General features: G+C 36.6%; 1 protein-coding gene across 6 annotated transcripts in view; it reads right to left on the bottom strand.

The window, feature by feature from the left end:
- Nucleotides 1-20,182, bottom strand: part of LOC309820495 (uncharacterized protein) — a 90,791-nt gene that overhangs the window by 43,412 nt on the left and 27,197 nt on the right. The window lies entirely within an intron of this gene.

The raw sequence follows: 20,182 nt of genomic DNA, 5'->3' as shown, positions 1-20,182 counted from the left end.
CCATTTACCACTGCAACAAAAAGAATCAAATACCTAGGCATAAACCTACCTAAGGAGACAAAAGACCTTTATGCAGAAAACGGTAAGACACTGAGGAAAGAAATTAAACATGATACAAACAGATGGAGAGATATACCATGTTCTTGGATTGGCAGAATCAACATTGCGAAAATGACAATACTACCCACAGCAATCTACAGATTCAATGCAATATCTATCCAACTACCAACGGCATTTTTCACAGAATTAGAACAAAAAATTTCACAATTTGTATGGAAACACAAAAGACCCTGAATAGCCAAAGCAATCTTGAGAAAGAAAAACAGAGCTAGAGGAATTAGGCTCCCAGGCCTCAACTATATTACAAAGGTACAGTAACCAAGACAGTATGGTACTGGCACAAAGACAGAAATATACATCAATGGAACAGGATAGAAAGCCCACAGAGAAACCCATGCACATATGGTCACCTTATTTTTCATAAAGGAAGCAAGAATATACAATGGAGAAAAGACAGCCTCTTCAATAATGGTGCTGGGAAAACTTGACAGCTACATTTAAAAGAATGAAATTGGAACACTCCCTAACACCATACACAAAAATAAACTCAAAATGGATTAAAGACCTAAATGTAAGACCAGATGCTATAAAACTCTTAGAGGAAAACATAGGCAGAATACTCTATGACATACATCACAGCAAGATCCTTTTTGACCCACCTCCTAGAGAAATGGAAATAAAAACAAAAATAAACAAATGGGACCTAATGAAACTTAACAGCTTTTGCACAGCAAAGGAAACCATAAACAAGATGAAAAGACAATCCTGAGAATGGGAGAAAATATTTGCAAATGAAGAAGCTGACAAAGGATTAATCTCAAAATATACAAGCAGCTCATGCAGCTCAATATCAAAAAAACAAACAAGCCAATCCCAAAATGGGCAGAAGCCCTAAATAGACATTTCTCCAAGGAAAATATACAGATTGACAACAAACCCATGAAAGGATGCTCAACATCACTAATCATTAGAGAATGCAAATCAAAAGTGCAATGAGGTATCACCTCACACCGGTGAGAATGGCCATCAGCAAAAAAATCTACAAACAATAAATGCTGGAGAGGGTGTGGAGAAAAGGGAACACTCTTGTACTGTTGCTGGGAATGTAAATTGATACAGTCACTATGGAGAACAGTAGGTAGGGTCCTTAAAAAACTAAAAATAGAACTACCATACAACCCAGCGATCCCACTGCTGGGCATATACCCTGAGAAAATCATCATTCAAAAAGAGACATGTACCACAAGGTTCTTTGAAGCTCTATTTACAATAGCCAGGACATGGAAGCATCCTAAGTGTCCAGCGACAGATGAATGGATAATGAAGATGTGGCACATATATACAATGGAATATTACTCAGCTGTAAAGAGAAACGAAATTGAGTTATTCATAGTGAGGTGGATGGACCCAGAGTCTGTCATACAAAGTGAAGTAAGTCAGAAAGAGAAAAACAAATCCCATATGCTAACACATATATATGGAATCTAAAAAAAAAAAGAAAGAAAAAATGGTTCTGAAGAACCTAGGGTCAGGACAGGAATAAATACGCAGACATAGAGAATGGACTTGAGGACACGCGGAGGGGGAAGGGTAAGCTGGGACAAAGAGAGAGTGGCATGGACATATATACACTACCAAATGTAAAATAGACAGCTAGTGGGAAGTAGCCACATAGCACGGGGAGATCAGCTCAGTGCTCTGTGACCACCTAGAGGGGTGGGATAGGGAGGGTGGGAGGGAGACGCAAGAGGGAGGAGATGTGGGGATATATGTATATGTATAGCTGATTCACTTTGTTATAAAGCAGAAACTAACACACCATTGTAAAGCAATTATACTCCAATAAAGATATTTAAAAATAATAAATAAATAAATAAATAAAATGTGAATGACTGTTTTACATGTGGTTCATCACAAAATCATAAAAGTGCAATTCTCCATTGTATATGTTTAAGAATATATTCATGATGCTGACTAAGGTCCTCATATGACTGTGGCTTTGGTCTTGAAACATGTAGAAATTTTTTCTTGAATTTCTATCAAACACAACTACCCAGCTGCCATTAACAAGTGATGTGCAAAGTCAGAGAGGGTCAACGCTTGTAGGATTAGGTAGGATTAGGGAAAATTTTCTCCATTCTGTGAAGTGTCAAAGTCATTTATTGAACACCCACTAAGTGTAAAACAGGGCAGGATACTAAAATACTGAAAAAATGGACAACATATACTTTAAGTTTTCAAAGAGGTGATACTGACATTAAAACATGTGAAAATAACCAACAAAATGAAGAGTGCTATACTATCATTTTAGATAACAAATATGTGAGTTAAAATACATTTCTATGTGATCAAATATAAGCTGTTATTATTAAGGATTGACAACTATTTTTGTATTGAGGAGAACTGTATTGAAGCAGCCTATGAACTTATTAATGGTTTACTGATTGATTGACTTATAGATCTTGGAAAGCAAAAATTTTCTTAAGGTCAAGTTGTAAAGGTAGGAAAGTAAAGACCATGTAGGATTTAAGATTGTGAAGAATTTGAAAGACTTCCTAGGCAGACGAAATAGGGATATATTGGAATATAAGGAAAAGAACTTGTACTCCAGATAAGTGAATGCAGTTGGGTGAATGGATATTTGCTGTATGAAAGAAGTGGGGAGAACTACTGGAACTGGATTTTGGTGGATTAGAGTATGAGTATCTTGAATGCCAAGTTAGGGGATTGAGATTCCATCTGGCAGGCTGTTTTTGAAGGATGGCACGCTCAGGAAGCCAGGGCTGAGTAGTTCATTGCTAGTCATAGTCAGGGACTCAATCATTCAGCCTGGTTGTCTAATTTTTCTACTGCAGGAAATTCATCTGAAGAAAGGTTGGGTGGAAGACTGTGACGGGCTGAAGACCACTTATCCTTACCCTTACTACTAAAATCACTAAAATGCTAAACCTTTAATGGAACAGCCTTCTGGCTTGACTAGGAACACTACTTCACAAAGAAAGGATGAAACCAAAAGGTTTATCCAACTCAGACCTAGAAGTGGGGAGAATGGTGGGAAGGCTGCAAATAGTCAATCATTTAATACTGAATGGAGAATTAAGGACTCTAGAACTAACCTTTGGAGAAAAGTAAGAACAGAAAAGGTAAGATTTGGAACACTCATTATTATTCCTGTTTTCATATAACAGGGTTTCTTGTCATCCAACTATTCGTTATCTACATCCTAATTTTAAGGTGTCTATAGATTCCAGCCCTTCTAAGTCAGCAAACTGCTCATCCTGTTTCAGAAAATTACTCACTGATGGATTCATAACATAAACATAATACCGTATAATAGAAATAAAATTCAAATCAACCTTAAAGTGAAATTCTGAATTTTAAAGATATAATATCATGAAGCCATTGTAAATAATACCAGAGATCTGCTGGGTTAAACATACAAAGCCATTGATAAATGAGGATGTGTAGTTAACAATTTTAAAAAGAGATACAATAGAAGTAAAAGAAAAAACAATTGAGTATCAAATAATTAAGAATTGGAAAATTCTTGGAAATTTTTGGAATAATAATTGGAAAACTGTTGAATTTTTACCAGAATTAGCCTGTTTGAGCTGCTAACATTGAACATGCAGGGAAGGACAGTTTACTGTCCCATAAACCAGTTTTGCTGAAATAATCACTCAAAACAAAATGTAATTCTTTTTTCTTAATTGTAGCACTTGTGCTTAATTAAAATTTAACCTAAATTTTACTGGCTATAAGAGAAAATATACTGGATTCGTTTATATAATAACATATTTTGACATAAATTTCAAATGAAAATTATTTTCAAATGTATTTTCAATTACTCTTCAGTCACTATTTACAGATGATTTGAAGTATATAGATTTTTTTTTCATGTACAAATCATCCTTGAAAAATAAGGATTCTTTTACTTGAGTAGGACTTATCTTAATCCAGAGATCAGATCTAGGTCCAATAGACAAAATTTTAAAACTTAAAATTTTCTAATAGTAAAAGGCACTTAAAAGGTTAAAACCTCCTAACAGACCAGCATTCTGACTATAGAATCAGCTGATTTATGGGTAGTGAGCATTTTGTTATCAAAATACTCATCCACAGCTGAGTGAGCCTATAGCATGGATACATGGTAGATTTCTGTACCAGAAATTGGATGAGCTTGTGTGTGGATCTCCTTCCAAATGCTAAGATTTCAAGGGCTTAACTGAGACCAGAACAGCATTTTCCAAAGTTGCTAGAAACAAAGAGTCCTTTAAAATGTTCCACTGACAAAGGGTTGTAGAGCCAAAGAAAGTTTAAAAACACTTCAGACCAAACTCTACTTAACAGTGAAATTCACAGAGCACATTATAGCTCATTCCACATCTCAAAAGTCCTCCAGTCACAAAACATGTTTAAATTTCCTGAACCCAGGATTTCTCAAGTTTATTTTACTACAAAATCCTTTTTCTTACTTTTCTTTTCTTTTTTGTTGACTTCACATTCACTAATGTCCCATGGGAGCATAGGTGCTATTCAAAATATTTAACACACCTCAAGTGAAGGCACTAAACAATCAGAAGGCTGTCTGACTAATTAGACTGACCGTAAAACTAGTGTTCTTTGGATCACTATTTAGAGGAAAAATCTGGTTTAAAACTGAGATCTTAATTGATAATCTAATGCCATCAATCTGCAAAGTTGCCTTAATTAGTAGGGTTTTTTTTTCTTTTTTTCTGGTTACAGTTGCTGGACTTAAAATGTAGCTGATAAAATGTAAATCATTTCAAAAAGGTCAAATGTATGATGTCACATGTTCTCTAGCATCAAATCCATTTCACTAAGTCTAAAATAATCTCTTTCAAGAGACGCAATATTTTTTTAACCCTGGAAGGTTCGGTTCTAACCTTAAAATAACTTAAAGACACTTTTCAAAACTAAACTAAAAATTGAAAAAATAAATAATAAGTAGAAAAGGGCAAGAGCTAAAGTAAGAGACATTTTCACTGGCCATTAAAAAAATTCTCTTCTTAAATCTGATTTTTAAAAATTAATAGAAAAGACTGGCAATTAACTTATTTTCCCTGGTGACTACTGCCTGTTTGGGGTGATACAAACATTTACCTAGATAACTGTGCTTTAGGAGTAATAAGATTTATATTTTTGGTCTCTGTCCCAGTTTCTGCCACAGAGTTTCTAAGACCCTTGGGATTTCCTAAGTGATGAGATGATAATGGTGTCTTTTGTTATATTAACAAGGTGATCTTTAGAAAGCACCTAAGGATGGGAGCCGGCAGCCTGTGGAGCCAACCTTGTGATTAGAAGTTGGAACTTTTGGTCCCACCCCCTTGCCCTCAGGGCAGGGAAGAGCCACTCAAGACTGAGCTCAATCGCCCATGGCCAATGAGTTATTCAGACACGCCTGTGTACTGAAGCCTCCATAAACCCCCAAGGACAGGGTTCAGGGAGCTTCCCAGTTGGTGAGCACATGGAGATTTGGGGAGAGTGGGCTCCATGCTTTCTCCCCATACCTCATCCTATACATGTTTTCTATCTGGCTGTTGCTGAGTTTTATCATTTTATAATACACCGGTTAATCTAGTTAATAGAATATTTCTGTGAGTTCTATGAGTCACTTGGGCAAATTAATTAAAGCTAAGAAGGGGGTCGTTGGAACCTCTGATCTGTGGTACAAGGGTCAGAAGCACAGGTGACAACATATACTTGGTGACTGGCACCTGAAGTGTGTGTGTGCATTCCTGCTAGACTGAGCCCTTCACATGTGAGATCTGATGCTATCTACAGGTAGATAGTGCCAGAATTGAGTTGAATTATAGGACACCCAGCCGTTTGAGCACTGCTACGCTCTCTCATTGGAAATGGGGTGCTCAGGACCACTTAATGCTTTCCAGGCTCTGGCTTCTGTGAATTCATGACAACAGTAACCTCTGAAACATACACATGTACCTTTGCCACAAAAAACTTCTGATAGACACATAAGAAATTAATAAAAGTTGCTAAGAAAGGGGGTAAGGGACCTAACGTTGGTTGGATGAGGGGGGAAAATATTCCAGAAGGAATTACTACTACTATTTATCTTTTGATAGTATGTGATTTTTAAATATGTGATCTCATTAGATTTTCCAACTACAAACAAGATAATTATCTTTTTTTTAAAAAAAGGCGGAAGAAAATGTAGTTTTATATACTTCAGAAAAAAGAAAATTGAGGGAGGATTTGATTATAGTGTTCAGTAGGCCAAGAAATGTGAATAAAGAAAGAATTACTATAAAGGGGCCAGAAAAATGATTTAGGAGACAAGACTTTAGGAGACACTTTCTGATAAGCAGAGCAGTAACTCTTGCCCATTTCCTTTGTTTTTGGCCACGAATGGTTAAAGGCTCCTGTGAGAGGGCTACAAGGGGACTAGTGTCCACATCAAGTGGATAGCTTAGATCCTGATACCAGCTACTGGAAATTATCCAGGGCCCAGGAAAGAAGTACTGGTAAGCTGCAGTTGCCAGCACGGTGCTTGGTAGATGTAAATATTTGTGGGTCTGCTAAATTAATGGTAAGACTATAATTCATAATATCTTGCACACAAACTAGATTGGCAAGTTTTCAGTGGATTACTTTATTACCATTCAGAACTCAGTTAGATGGAACAGTACGCCTCAATGATTGAGAAATCAATCTTCCTCAATCTTCATGTGTCACCATCTGCAAACATTGCTCTCTGTCACAGATTACCTGCCTTCAGCTATGGATGAGACAGTGAGATGCATTCCATTCTCCTCTTCCTGGACACACAGAACAATGACCTTTTCTAACCTCCCTTGGAGCCAGGCAGAGGTCAAGTTTTTGCATTCTTGTTGAAAGGGTATGGGTCTACCACTTTCAGGCCTGGCCAGGAGATATTATGCATGATTGCCCATGTTCCCTTGTGCTGTAGTTTAGGTAGTCATGCATTTAAGACAACACCTCAAGGTGGAGGGGGCATGGGTTCCTGATTCACTACTTGAAAATAATCTGCTAAGAATGAACCACCTAATTCACACTGGTCTCTGACAAGAGAAATAAACATTTATTAAGTTAAGACACTTGGCTTTCAGGAGTGTTTGTTAGACTACCTAGCATCAATTACCTTGAGTAATTCATTGCTAAACTGGTACACTGGTAATAACCACGGACTAGTGATGAGTCTACTTAATTCCAATCCTCTCCATTTCTCATTGCTGATTTACTCTATACTCACCAGAAATTATTTTTCATAGGACTTCTTGATGACCATGTCAGTCTAGAATTACCCATAGTACCTCTATGTCTATCTCTTCCTCCAATTCAACTTCCCAGTAGGGGACCTGGCATTACCCCTCTGTGTAGATACAACCATGGAGGATCAGGTCCTAACGAGATCGTATCTAGAAGGGCCCTGTTCTGCAAGGTTTATGGTTTATTTTGCTATACCTTGGATTCATAGGTTGGTTTAAAATTAAAAGTGACATGATTTTTGAAGGTTGAAGCTGAGTGGCTGAACCAAATTTCTATAATCAAGTTAACATATATTTTCCCCCTGAGTCTGTACTAGGTCATTTCTTAAAAATTATTTTTTCTATCCTATGAATCTCTATGTTTACATAAGCATTAGCTATTATTCCCAACATCTATGTTATGGACGGAAAATAGGATTCTTCTCGTGTCCCAACTCAAATCAAACAGTAAAGCATTGTTTACATTATACAAGGTTTACATTGCACAGGACTGTTTATATTCCACAAGGATCCTGAGGTCACGTCTAGACCCAATGGGAAAAAATGTCATAATAGATTAGTAAGGACTGTAATGAAGATGGAAGGGGAAAGTGGTGGCATATGTGCTAGGCATTTATTTCCCCAACTGAGGTCATTTCCTTGTCATGTATCACAATGCTACTGTAGTTGCTCATGTGCTGCAATCCACTGCCCCCCCATCCACCCATCTAACATTTTTGAGGACTTAATCTGTGCCAAGGACTCTACTCTCTGCCTGAAAGGCAAGTGAAAAATACAACCCAGGTCTTTCCTGAAGGAGCACATAAAGGAAGACTGATCTCTGAATAGTAAGTGACACAAGATAATGGCTGAATGGGTGGTTTCTTTTATCGTGCACTTGCAGGATAGAAAGCAGAGAGAAAAATAGCTCCAAAGAGTTGGACAGTTATATTATCATTGATTTTCGAGTGACCACCAATTAAAGGGCATGCTTAGCAGCTAGAAATGAGGACCTCATTAGATGACTACAAGAGCCAGACACTCTCCCCTAAACTCTCAGTTCCATTTTCATTTCATGAAGAGACAGCTTGGGAAGTCAGAGGTCACGCTCTTGTATGTCCACAACAGGGATGATTTAAGGCACCGGTAAGCTCCTGCTGAGCTGCCACCTAAGGTCATACGACTGTGAATCATGGCGGGATATAATGACTTGGGCAACATTCTTTCCTGCAAATACGTACAAGATGGATGATGAATAGTATTGAAGTATAATATATGGGGCCGATCATGAATTTAAATTCCCTCAGAAATAGAGGAGAAACAATTAGCAAAGGGCATTCTTGACTTCATTGAGCAGCAATGCCTCTCTGACTCCTGAGACACTCATTTTCAGCAGTCAGGCCACAAGACGTGTCTTCAATTTCTGCAAAATCTAGTTCTAGCTAGATTTTGGGAACTAATGGGAACATGATCTTAATGGATGTCTCATGTTTCTCATGCAGTGTGGCTGTGGAAGTTTATGGGATGGAGTCAACAAAAAAGACAGGTCCTTTTTTACAGCATTCTTTATATCTGTTCAATCTTGTCACTACCATAGTGTCCTACTAAAAGGACGTTTCAGGGACTGTGTGAGGCCTGGTACGGTGCGTTTTTATAGTCAGAGTGGGTCAGCGGATGGAGAATCACATGAGAGAAAACAAGAGGATGAGGTGCTATTCCTGGCTCCGGCTTCACCTCAGAGAATGACCTTGGCAGAAGCACTTAACCTCACTTTGAATCTTTGAACTTCAGTTTTCTCATCTGTGAAATGAGGAAAAAACATCTGCCCCTTTACTCCCTCTCAGGATTGTTGGAGGATTAAACAGATCAGGGCTATAACCTGAAGTACGGTGAACCCATGAGGAAAAAAGTTAGACATCACTTAACTATATAATATTCTTTTTAATCATTACTAATTTCCAAAGGTGAAGAAAACCTTGTTAAAAAATATATGTAAGCTGATTGTTTTTCTGGAAACAAAATAAAGGCTCAACTAGCAACCCTGCATTAAAAAAGAGAACCTGAAATGCACATTCCAAATCTACTTCGAGACAGAAAGACCCCCAAATTCCTTCCAGTTTCCTAAGATTTTTCCACTATAACTTTTTTTCATTATTGTCTTCTTCATAAAATGTTAGTTATATTTTGGGGTTATGCTATTGCATAGTTTAGCATATATAAGGAAATCGTCTTTCCAATTCACTAATAAAAAAGGGAGTACAGGAGAGAAGAAGAAAGAGAGGGAAGGAGGAAGGAATAAACAGAGAACAAACCCACGTGGCTGAAAGAAACTGACCTGAGAAGACAAAACAATTCATAATTTAAAATACTATATAATACAAATGAAGTTAAAGATGTGTTTGCCCAGAAGAGGACTGACTTGAAGTAAACTGATATGATTTTCTGGATAACACCCTGTATTTCCCTGCTTTAGTGAAACAGTCAGTCATAGAAGAGCTCTATCTACGGGGAAATTATGAAAGAAATAATCTTCATTTCTCCATGATTCTTTAATACCAAATTGGACTTTATTCCTTCTTATTTCTCTCTCAAACTCCACTCTTCGACATAGAAAACAGCATTCTGGAATGACTTAGAATTAGAGATCAGTCAATATTTCATGATTTTAAGGTTCTTCATTAGGAACAATGTGAGTTTGGGCCCAATAATCCTAATCCTAGCTTTTTCTTTAGTTCTATAGTTCTATTAGGCCATGTTGTTAGAGCACTGTTTACACTTATTGCCAATAGTCTCTGGATTGGAGGTCAAACTGTCACTTACCTTCTTCAGCATACCCTTCAATGATTAAATGCCCCCAACGACTTTAAAGAATCATTTTCATCTTGTAAATATTTTTAAATTGACATCTTAACTTCATAGTTGCTTCCCTTGTGAGGGAAAGAGACTAGGGTGATGGAGGGTTTTTGCTTCTTACTTTGTATTTTTTCAAGTACTTATTACTTTTTAAATTAAAATCAAGGAACCAGCACAAGAATGCTAGTAAGGTATGAGTGAGATGTAATGCTTGGTGTGCATAAGGCTTCAATAGTCCACTGTGAGAGTGCAGCCTTTTGAACAACCTCAGTGATAAGCGGGAACCACTTGTCCAAGACTATTTTATTTAAGATGCAATACTCATTTCTATTCCCTTCAATATATTTTAAGTACCCCAAGCTAGAATAATGGGGCTAGAGGTGCAAGAAGAATATTACACCAAACAGGGGCAATATAAAATAACATTACAATCAAATTTTCCTTATTAAAAATATAAGTCAAAAACCTAAATACATTATTATTCCACAGAGTTTTAGGGTATATTAAAATCATTGTGATAGGATGTTTCAAAAATTATGGTACAATCCCCTTCTGACACCCTCATTCCTGAGTCACCACTTCAGCAGGACTGGGCTTTGGCATACTCAACCCACATGATGAGACAACAGCAAAAGAGCTTGATGGCTCAGTTGCCGAGGACTAGCCCACTAGGTTCTGAAGACAAGTGGACCAGGTGCTCCCACTGTCCAAGCCAACCACCGAACCTGTGAGTGAGGCTGTCTCAGACCAGCTCTCATTCAGCTGATCCATCAGTTGACTAAAACTGCATGAAGGAGCCCAGATAAAACCAAAAGTAAAACACTGCCCAGATGAATCCAGTCCCAAATTGCCAAGTAATTGCTATTTTAAGCCACTAAGTTTTTTTTTGTTGTTGTTTTTTATATCTTTATTGGAGTATAATTTCTTTACAGTGGTGTGTTAGTTTCTGCTTTATAACAAAGTGAATCAGTTATACATATACATATGTTCCCATATCTCTTCCCTCTTGTGTCTCCCTCCCTCCCACCCTCCCTATCCCACCCCTCTAGGTGGTCACAAAGCACCAAGCTGATCTCCCTAAGCCACTAAGTTGTGAGGTGGTTTGTAATACAGCAAAAGCTAATCTATACTATAATACAATTTGGTCAAGTGGGTTTATCCTTGAGAATGCAAGGTTGGTTCAGTATCAGCCAATCAATTCATGTGATTCACTGTATTAGTTAAATAAAAGGAGAAAATCATATCATCATTCTTTTTAGGTAGAGGAGATAAAAAGCATCCCATGAGGTTCAAAATCTATTGGGTAGGGTAAATTTTATAAAACTAGATCCAAATAATAACTATCTTTCCTTGATAAAGGCTATATACCAAAAATACATGGCACATGTATACATTAACAAAAATTATTATACTACTAATTTTTTAAAAAAATTAGCATTTCCTTTAAGGAGAGAATTGAGATAAAGATTTCTAACATTACTGGTCTATTGGAACTGACCTTTTTGGAGCTGTGTATTGAGAGAAATAGAAAGAGAGAAGGTTTAGAAGAATATAGATAAAAATGTCATATTTATAGATTGTTTTGATTATGTATGTCATTGGAAACACAGGAAAATCAATAAGATATTAAATCTGAGAAAAGAGCTCAACATAGGGGCTGGAAAAAAATTAATACACCAAAATCAATTGTGTTCCTCCATAGCATCAATATCTAGATACAATACAAGATGAATTTACCATAGTAACAAAACCTATAGAGAGTATGGGGTTTCACCTAATAAATTATGCAGAAAATCTTCATAATGAAAACTTTATTAGAGGACACATGAGTAAAAGAAATATATATCACAGGTATGGATGAGTTGACTTACTATAATAATATAAATGTCCTTATATTAATCTATAAAATTAAATGCAACTGTAATAAAAGGCCAAGCTCGTTTGTTTGTTTTTTTTGAGGGACAGCATAAAAAAGTGATTCCAAAATGTATCTGGGGGACTTCCCTGGTGGCGCAGTGGTTGAGAATCTGCCTGCCAATGGAGGGAACATGGGTTCAATCCCTGGTCCAGGAAGATCCCACATGCCACGGAGCAACTAAGCTGGTGCACCACAACTGCTGAGCCTGCACTCTAGAGCCCATGAGCCACAACTGCTGAAGCCCACGAGCCTGGAGCCTGTGCTCCTCAACAAGGGAAGACACTGCAATGAGAAGCCTGTGCACCACAACAAAGAGTAGCCTCCTGCCGCACCGTTCGCTGCAACTAGACAAAGCTCACATGCAGCAATGAAGACCCAATGCAGCCAAAAAAAAAGAGCAGATTGCTCTATCTCCTATAAAAAAATTAAAATAAAATAAAATGTATCTGGAAGAATAAAGTTCTCCATACAGCTAAGGTAGTTTTGAAAAATAAGCTCAAAATGGAGACTGTGCCCTACACATTAAGATATATTGGGAAGTCATGATAGATAAGAACTGTGTGATGCCCTTGGAAGAAACGGCAAACAAGAAAACAAATCAAACAGGTGGCCTAGAAATAGAGCTATATACAGATAGGAAGTTGGCACATGAAAGAGATGGAATCATAGTCCAATGGAGGAAGTTGAATTACAGCTTTTGGGGAAACAGTCTCATTTTCAAAAGAGATATGAGACTGGATCTTAACCTAGTGATATCACTTATGTTGTACCCAGTCCTATATAGCTCACCTAATCTTCACAAAAAAATCCACAAGGCATAAACTATTATCCTCATTTTACAGGTGGAAAAACTGAGGTATGAGAGATAAAATGACTAGCCTAAGAAGTACATGGTGGAGCTGGAACTTAAACCCCACAGAAATCATTCTATTAACCATTATGTTATATAATTCCACCTAATGTACAAAACTAAAATACAATAGTTTTAATATCTAAATGTGAAAAATAAAATCTAGAGAGAATAAAAGAAATTGCAAGGTAATATATTTGTGATTTCAGGGTAAGAGATGAAATAGATCTTTGAAAAATAAAGAAGCATACATTGTATGAAGCAAAAGTGATGAATTTAACTATATATTAAAATTATAAATTTATTAATATAAAAACTGATTTAAAAAAATGGGCAGAAGAGCTGAATAGACATTTTCCCAAAGAAAACATACAGATGGCCAACAGGCACATGAAAAGATGCTCAACATCACTAGCCATCAGGGAAATGCAAATCAAAACCACAATGAGAGATCACCTCACACATGTCAGAATGGCTATCATAAAAAAGAACAAAACTAACAAGCCTTGGCGAGGATGTGGAGAAAAGGGAATCCTGGTACACTGTTGGTGGGAATGTTAACTGATGTAGCCACTAGAGGGGTGGGATAGGGAGGGTGGGAGGCAGACACAAGAGGAAGAAGATATGGGGACATATGTATATGTAAAGCTGACTCACTTTGTTATAAAGCAGAAACTAACACACCATTGTAAAGCAACTATACTCCAATAAAGATGCTAATAAAAACAAAAACAAAACAGAACTACCATATAATCCAGTAATTCCACTCCTGGGTATATATCTGAAGAAAACAGAAACACTGATTTGAAAAGCTGCATGCACCCACATCCAGTGTTTATAACAGCATTGTTTACAATAGCCAAGATATGGAAGCAACCTCAGTGTCCATCAAGAGATGAATGAATAAAGAATACGTGCCATATGTACACAATGGAACACTGCTCAGCCATAAAAAATGTTAAATTTTGCCATTTGCAACAACATAGATGGACCTGGAGGGTATTATGCTTAGTGAAATAAGTCAGACAAAGACAAATACTGTAATGATATCACTTATAAGTAGAATCTAAAAAATAAGACAAATGAATGGATACAACAAAACAGAAACAGATTCACAGATATAGAAAACAATCTAGTGGTTACCAGTGGGGAGAGGGAAGCGAAAGGGGCAAGATACAGGCTGGGAATTAGGAAGTGCAGACAACTATGTATAAAATAAATGAGATACAAGGATATATTGTAGGGCATGGGGAATATAGCCAATATTTTATAGTAATTCAATGGAGCATAATCTATAAAAATATTGAATCACCATGTTGTACACCTGAAATTAACATAATATTGTAAATCAATTATACTTTAATAAAATATTAGAATTTTATGTACAATAAAGGATACCAAAGTCAGACTGAAAAACAGTTGATGGGTAGAAGACATATACATTATCTAAAACCCAACAAAGGACTCAACATCTGAATACAAAAACTTCTACATCTCTAAAGACACAGAATACTCAATAGAAAAATAGGCGAAGGTCATGATAGGCAATTCATAGAATGGAAAACATGAATAGCAAGAAAGCATATGAAGACCTAACTTTTCTAGAATCAGAGCAATGCAGAATTAAAACACCTTACTTCATATGAATCCACACATGCCAAATTTCCAGAAGTTAAAGTGCAAATTATGCTGTGGAGCAACTCCGCCTGCGCACCACAACTACTGAGCCTGCGCTCTAGAGCCTGGGAGCCACAACTACTGAGCCCGCGCGCCTAGAGCCTGTGCTCCGCAACAAGAGAAGCCACTGCAATGAGAAGCCTGCGCACCGCAACGAAGAGTAGACCCCACTCGCTGCAACTAGAGAGAGCCTGAGTGTAGCAACAAAGACCCAATGCAGCCAAAAATAAATTGATTAATTTTTAAAAATGCAGATTAACAGCATGTGGTGACAAAGGATATGGCAAGAGAGAAATTCCAAGTATTGCTGGTGAAGGGAAAATGGTACAGCTATTCCGGGGAGGAATCTGTGAAATAAGGCATATATATGACTTCTACCTCAGCCATTCCACGGCTGCACTGTTACTCTGCACTGTTACTCAAGGGGACATGTGGAAAGAGTGTATTAATGCTTTATGGTGGACATAAAGTGTTGAAAATAGCCTAAGTATGTATCACCAGGGTAATGGATAAGCAAAACATGGTATTAACATATGGTGGAATATTAGACAGTGGCCAGAAGCAATAATTTCTATGGAGCAACACAGACAAATTTTAAAACAATAATTTTGTGTAGAAAAAAATAAAAGAATAGCATGTGATTTTTAGTCGATACTACTTTTGCAAAAATTAGAAAATACAAAACAATTCGGTATTTCAAATATATACATATGTTTAAAATAACTATGAAAGGTGAGTTGGGAAATTACATATTAAATGGCCCAAATGGTGCTATATAGGGGAAGATAAAGGAAATAAATCTGGCAGAGGAACGTCGGGGCCAAAATCAGTCTTAAAAGTATTAGAAAATAGAGTGACCATACACACTGATGATAGAGTGACATGAACTGAGGCATATGGTCCCTTTTGAGTAAATGCCTTAAATACAAACTAAAAAAATAATGTCATAAGATTTACAAGTACTATAAAAATATTTAGCATTATTGCAGTAGATCGTAGAAATATATAACCTTTCAACTTAAATAAAAACAAGACTGATGAAATATCATCTTTGTTCCCATGTCATCCATGCTAAGGAAGAAATAATAAATCAGCTTTTAAGATAGAATTTTTTACAATGAGAGAAAAAAAACAAACAAAAAGAAACCCTAACTGTTTATCCCATGAAGGGAGAAAAAAACAATTTGAAAAGTCAGAGTAGAACTCTCTGAGGACAATATTTAACATCAATTTTTGTAAAACAGAATTTTAAGAAGCTGGTTTTGAATTGTTTATAGAGTTTCTAATTGGCATGCTGAGGAAATAAATACAGGGTCCATCTTAATCCAGAAGCAAATAAAAAGTTCTGACTCTTAAAATTCTAGGCTCTAGAGTAGGTGCGTGCTAGTGTGCTGGTGTGTATGTGTGTGTGTGTGCACATTTGCTGTGTGTTTTCAATAAACTCAAGAGTACATAAGGGTGTATGTTATTACATTGTAACAATTCTTGAGCAAGTCTATCTGAAGGTCAGTAGCAAACAAGTAGATGCCGCTTGGGTGGCCCCCCAAACTCTCAGTAATGCGCAGATCTGGCTTGGCAATCATGTTCTGCTTTTAGACATAATGCATTTTTATGTTCTTGTTAGCAATGAAAGACTAACTTGAATATTCTGCAACTGATGAAATGGACAACAGAGCAGTAACCTAGAGTTTACAAGTATTTGGGGCAGTAAAACTTTAGTTCTAGATTTAACTTGGATTTTAGTCCTAATTTAACTTGGATTTTCTACAACGCATTTTTTTCTATAAACTGGAGGTATATACCACCATAATCCTAAAAAACCTGTGACTTTGGGCTTCAGGGGTCTAAGCCTTCTCTCTAAGTGACTGAAAGGTACAACTGGATATTAGACCTGTCTAAAAATTGTCCTTTTCTGTCCTCACATACAAGGGTTCAGCTTGATTTTTGGATAGCTGTCATTAAAAAAAAAAAAAATGTGCAAAGAGCTAATGCCTTTTGCTACAAGACAAAACAATTTCTCCTGGACATGCAGTAATAGGAGGCAATGCCATGTGTTGGAAGCATGCACATATTTTATGATAGATATTAATCTGGAGGTTAACAGCTAGGTGCTCTGGTTGAAGTAGTTTATTTCAAACACACATATAATGTTAACCCACTTTGTAACAAAGCCTTCAACATTTCATATGCAAATTCGTTTTTCTTTCTAGTTTAAGCCCAAGGAAATCCCTATAAATCTTGTCTCCAAAGAGAAAATATAAAGAATTCATAAGATTAAAGAGTTCTTATCAATTGTATAAAAACCTAGAAATGTACTAACTAGATAAAAATGTAGATGTCTAAGAGAACGTCCAACAAATAGAGAAGTAGAGGACTGCACTGAGATTGCAATCCTGAGAAAACTACATTATTTCTAAATGAAGAAGTAAAAGGAGATAGTATAAATTAAAGCCAGAAGAAAAATTTAAAACCTACAAAAATACGAGTCAATACAAAGTTAAAAAGCCATGAATTTTACTATATACCCAAAGGCTTCACAAAAGATCTCATGAATATCACAAATTAAAATAAAACAAACAAAAGCCAGAAATATTGTTTTCCCCAAATTGTACTACTACCTGCTTATTGCTTCAGTGGTAAGAAGAAAAATTATCTTCAAATAGTTAAATTGTATACCTACTTATATTTTAACTCTTAGGTGGATCTTAAAGAAAACTTGTTGATTGTTGATTGTTTATTTTGGAATCTGCTAGGAAATTCCTATTTAATTAGATAAATCTCCTTAGATAACTCTTAAATAAAAATAGATGCAAATATAGTATGTTTCATATCATTCATTTTAGACCTCTAAGAGTTGGAAAAGCTCAACCTGGAGAAGAAACTAGTTTTATTGAGGGAAGAAACTACTTTCCAGTTTAGACGAGGAGGGATTATCCCATTTCTGTAGAGGAAGCAATCAGGAAGATACAAAAAGAATGATCCTTGCCTAGTGCTAAGGCCAGAACTACTGTGCATATTGTACCAGATCTTGTAAAAACAGCCACTGTGCTGGCACTCACAGGCCTGGGTCATGGTGTGTTCAACAATAAAACTTTGTTCCAAAGGATGTAACTCCTTCGGGCCAAAAAGCTTTCACCTGTATTATTCCATTACCCTCACTGTTTTGTTATGGGAAATGCATTTATTTTTTGAAATGACATTGAAATATATCCTTAAAAGAACACTTTAGGTCTCAACAAGATTCTCTTCTCTTTCAGCCAACACATTACCTTTTAGAAATCAACAGTCTACTTCTTTCTTTAAATCATCACATTTCAAAGCTGTAGCAGCTAATAAATGTTAATATGATTTTTCCAAAACTGCAATCTCCCTAAATTTCTATGCTGTCTTCTTTATCCTGTCTTTTCAAGGTAAAGGTATCGTTCCAGTTTTCTTAGCATTATCAGGATTATGGATTTTGTTCATTGTTAAAGTTCGTTATTTATGGACATAAGTTAATGTAAATGCAAAAATATCTCGTATTATTCACAAGCTGGCTGACTTAAATCACTCGCTCTTAAAGCAACTTCACTGCTCTCCAATCTGTTCAAATGCACGGAAATATAAATTCAGGATGATGCGGCTTTTCTGCAATGCTTTCTTTTCAGGCTGCAGTCTACGTGACAGCGTTATACCTTATCCTTGCTGCGGTTGTTGTTCAATCTATAAAATCTCTCTTGAAGACCCCCAAAGCAGCTTGTAATTTAAACTTTTACTTTTGGTGACTCACTGTTTTCAAATTGCCATCTCTGACCATATCCCCCTTCCAGGGGAATTTATGCAGACTCTTAACCCATAATTGCTTTACTCTTTACCTCTATTTCTGGGTTCTTAAATTAACTGTTACATCAGTGTTCTTCATTACTCAAATTATTTTTTCTTAGGAACTTTTCCTGGAAGTAAGTTCATGCTATTTTTGACAAGCAAACATCTGACCTCTGAAAGAATTCTTATGGAAATGGGTTTATATCCCAAATGCACCACCAAAAATCTTTGTGACCTTGCATAAACGTCCCTTACCATTTCAGGCGCTATCTTTGCTTGACTCCAAAGGGAACTGATTAAAACTATGAGCATCTAGCTGTTATGCACTTTTGTCTCAGTTTGGTCAATGAAACTCTCAAAAATCCATCAGATTTTCAATATTTTTATCATTAGCCTGTTTGTGTAAAATAAGTTACCATTTATGGAGCCAGTGTTCTCCTTTATTCCGGCATCCAATTATTGTAAATATTTCTCATGGACACATTCTTAGAAGGCCTATGAATAACCTGGCCTCTTACTGATTCTCCCTTTTGGAGTCTTACTAGCCAGACTTCCCCAATAACTTTCAGAGAGAGTTTTCCCCCTTTCCGGGTCTTCTTTTTGACTTCTATACGCCATAGAACTTTCTAAAGTCATCACACCAATACTAATATTACCACATACTCTCCAAAAAGCTCCAAGCTGTTTATGCCTATTCATTAAGTTAATACTTTATCAAAACTTGTCCAATTGAGTACTTTTAGCACAGATATTTTACACATTTTAGCACAGACATGCTCTGTTTCAGGCTGACAGATCCATTAGGAATTAACTTTCTGGTACATTTTCCCTCTGACATTTTCCTCACAACTGCGTTTCCTCATAACTGAGCCATCAGTTATCTCTTGCCTATAGAAAGGCAGATAAAAGAAAGCTAAGTGAGAAAAGATATGTAAATAGACTAGCACAATATTGGACACATAATAAGTATTCAATAAATGACAGCAAGTATTCTTACCCTTATCCTCACATTAGTTTATATGTATTAAAAACTGATTACTGGACTCAACTCTTACTTCCATTTCTCATTAGATCCTCACAGAAACCTTGGAGGAAGCGAGGTTTTATCCCCATTTTACAGGTTGGGAGACTGCACCCTAGAGGGCTTAAGTACCTTAACGGAAGTCATATAGTCAAGAAATAAGCCTATATTTGTCACAATCACTTGCCCATGCTTTGACGTGACACCACCACCCATCATTTACCCAGCTTCACCAAGGTACTACTAAATTTCTTACTCTTATTCTCCTCTCTTTGCTTCATACTGCCATTGTCACCAGCCCAGTCAAATTCACTTTTAATTTTCCAATGTTAATGAAGGGAGTAGAAGGTGGAAATTGAGGTTAAAGGAGGAAACTTTAACGTTATTCAAGGATGACTTCATCTTAACTTCCAGCCTTCGTCTACCCATTCTCTGCTCCAGTCACACGCAGAGTATTTGCTATCTCTTCCATAAGTTTTGACTTTTCTTGTCTTTATGCCACTTTTCTTTTCTCCATTTGCAATGAATCTCCCTTTCCCTTGGTTCTTCACCATTTCTTACTCCATACTCTCCATTAAAATTCAAATCTACCTTTAAAGCCCAACTCATATACCAGTTCTGTCCTGCAGTCGCCTGGATCTGCCAAGTCAGAACTAACCACTTGCTCCTCTGTGCTCCTGCAATGGCAATGATGTTAGAAGGGCGAGTGATTTTACAGCTCGCTCACCACCTGCGGGAAATATGTCCCA

Source organism: Grampus griseus, assembly GCF_964374135.1.
Source record: "Grampus griseus genome assembly, chromosome: 3".
Lineage (NCBI taxonomy): Eukaryota > Metazoa > Chordata > Mammalia > Artiodactyla > Delphinidae > Grampus > Grampus griseus.
Note: the sequence above shows the minus strand (reverse complement) of the source record. Positions and strands in the feature narration are given on the sequence as shown.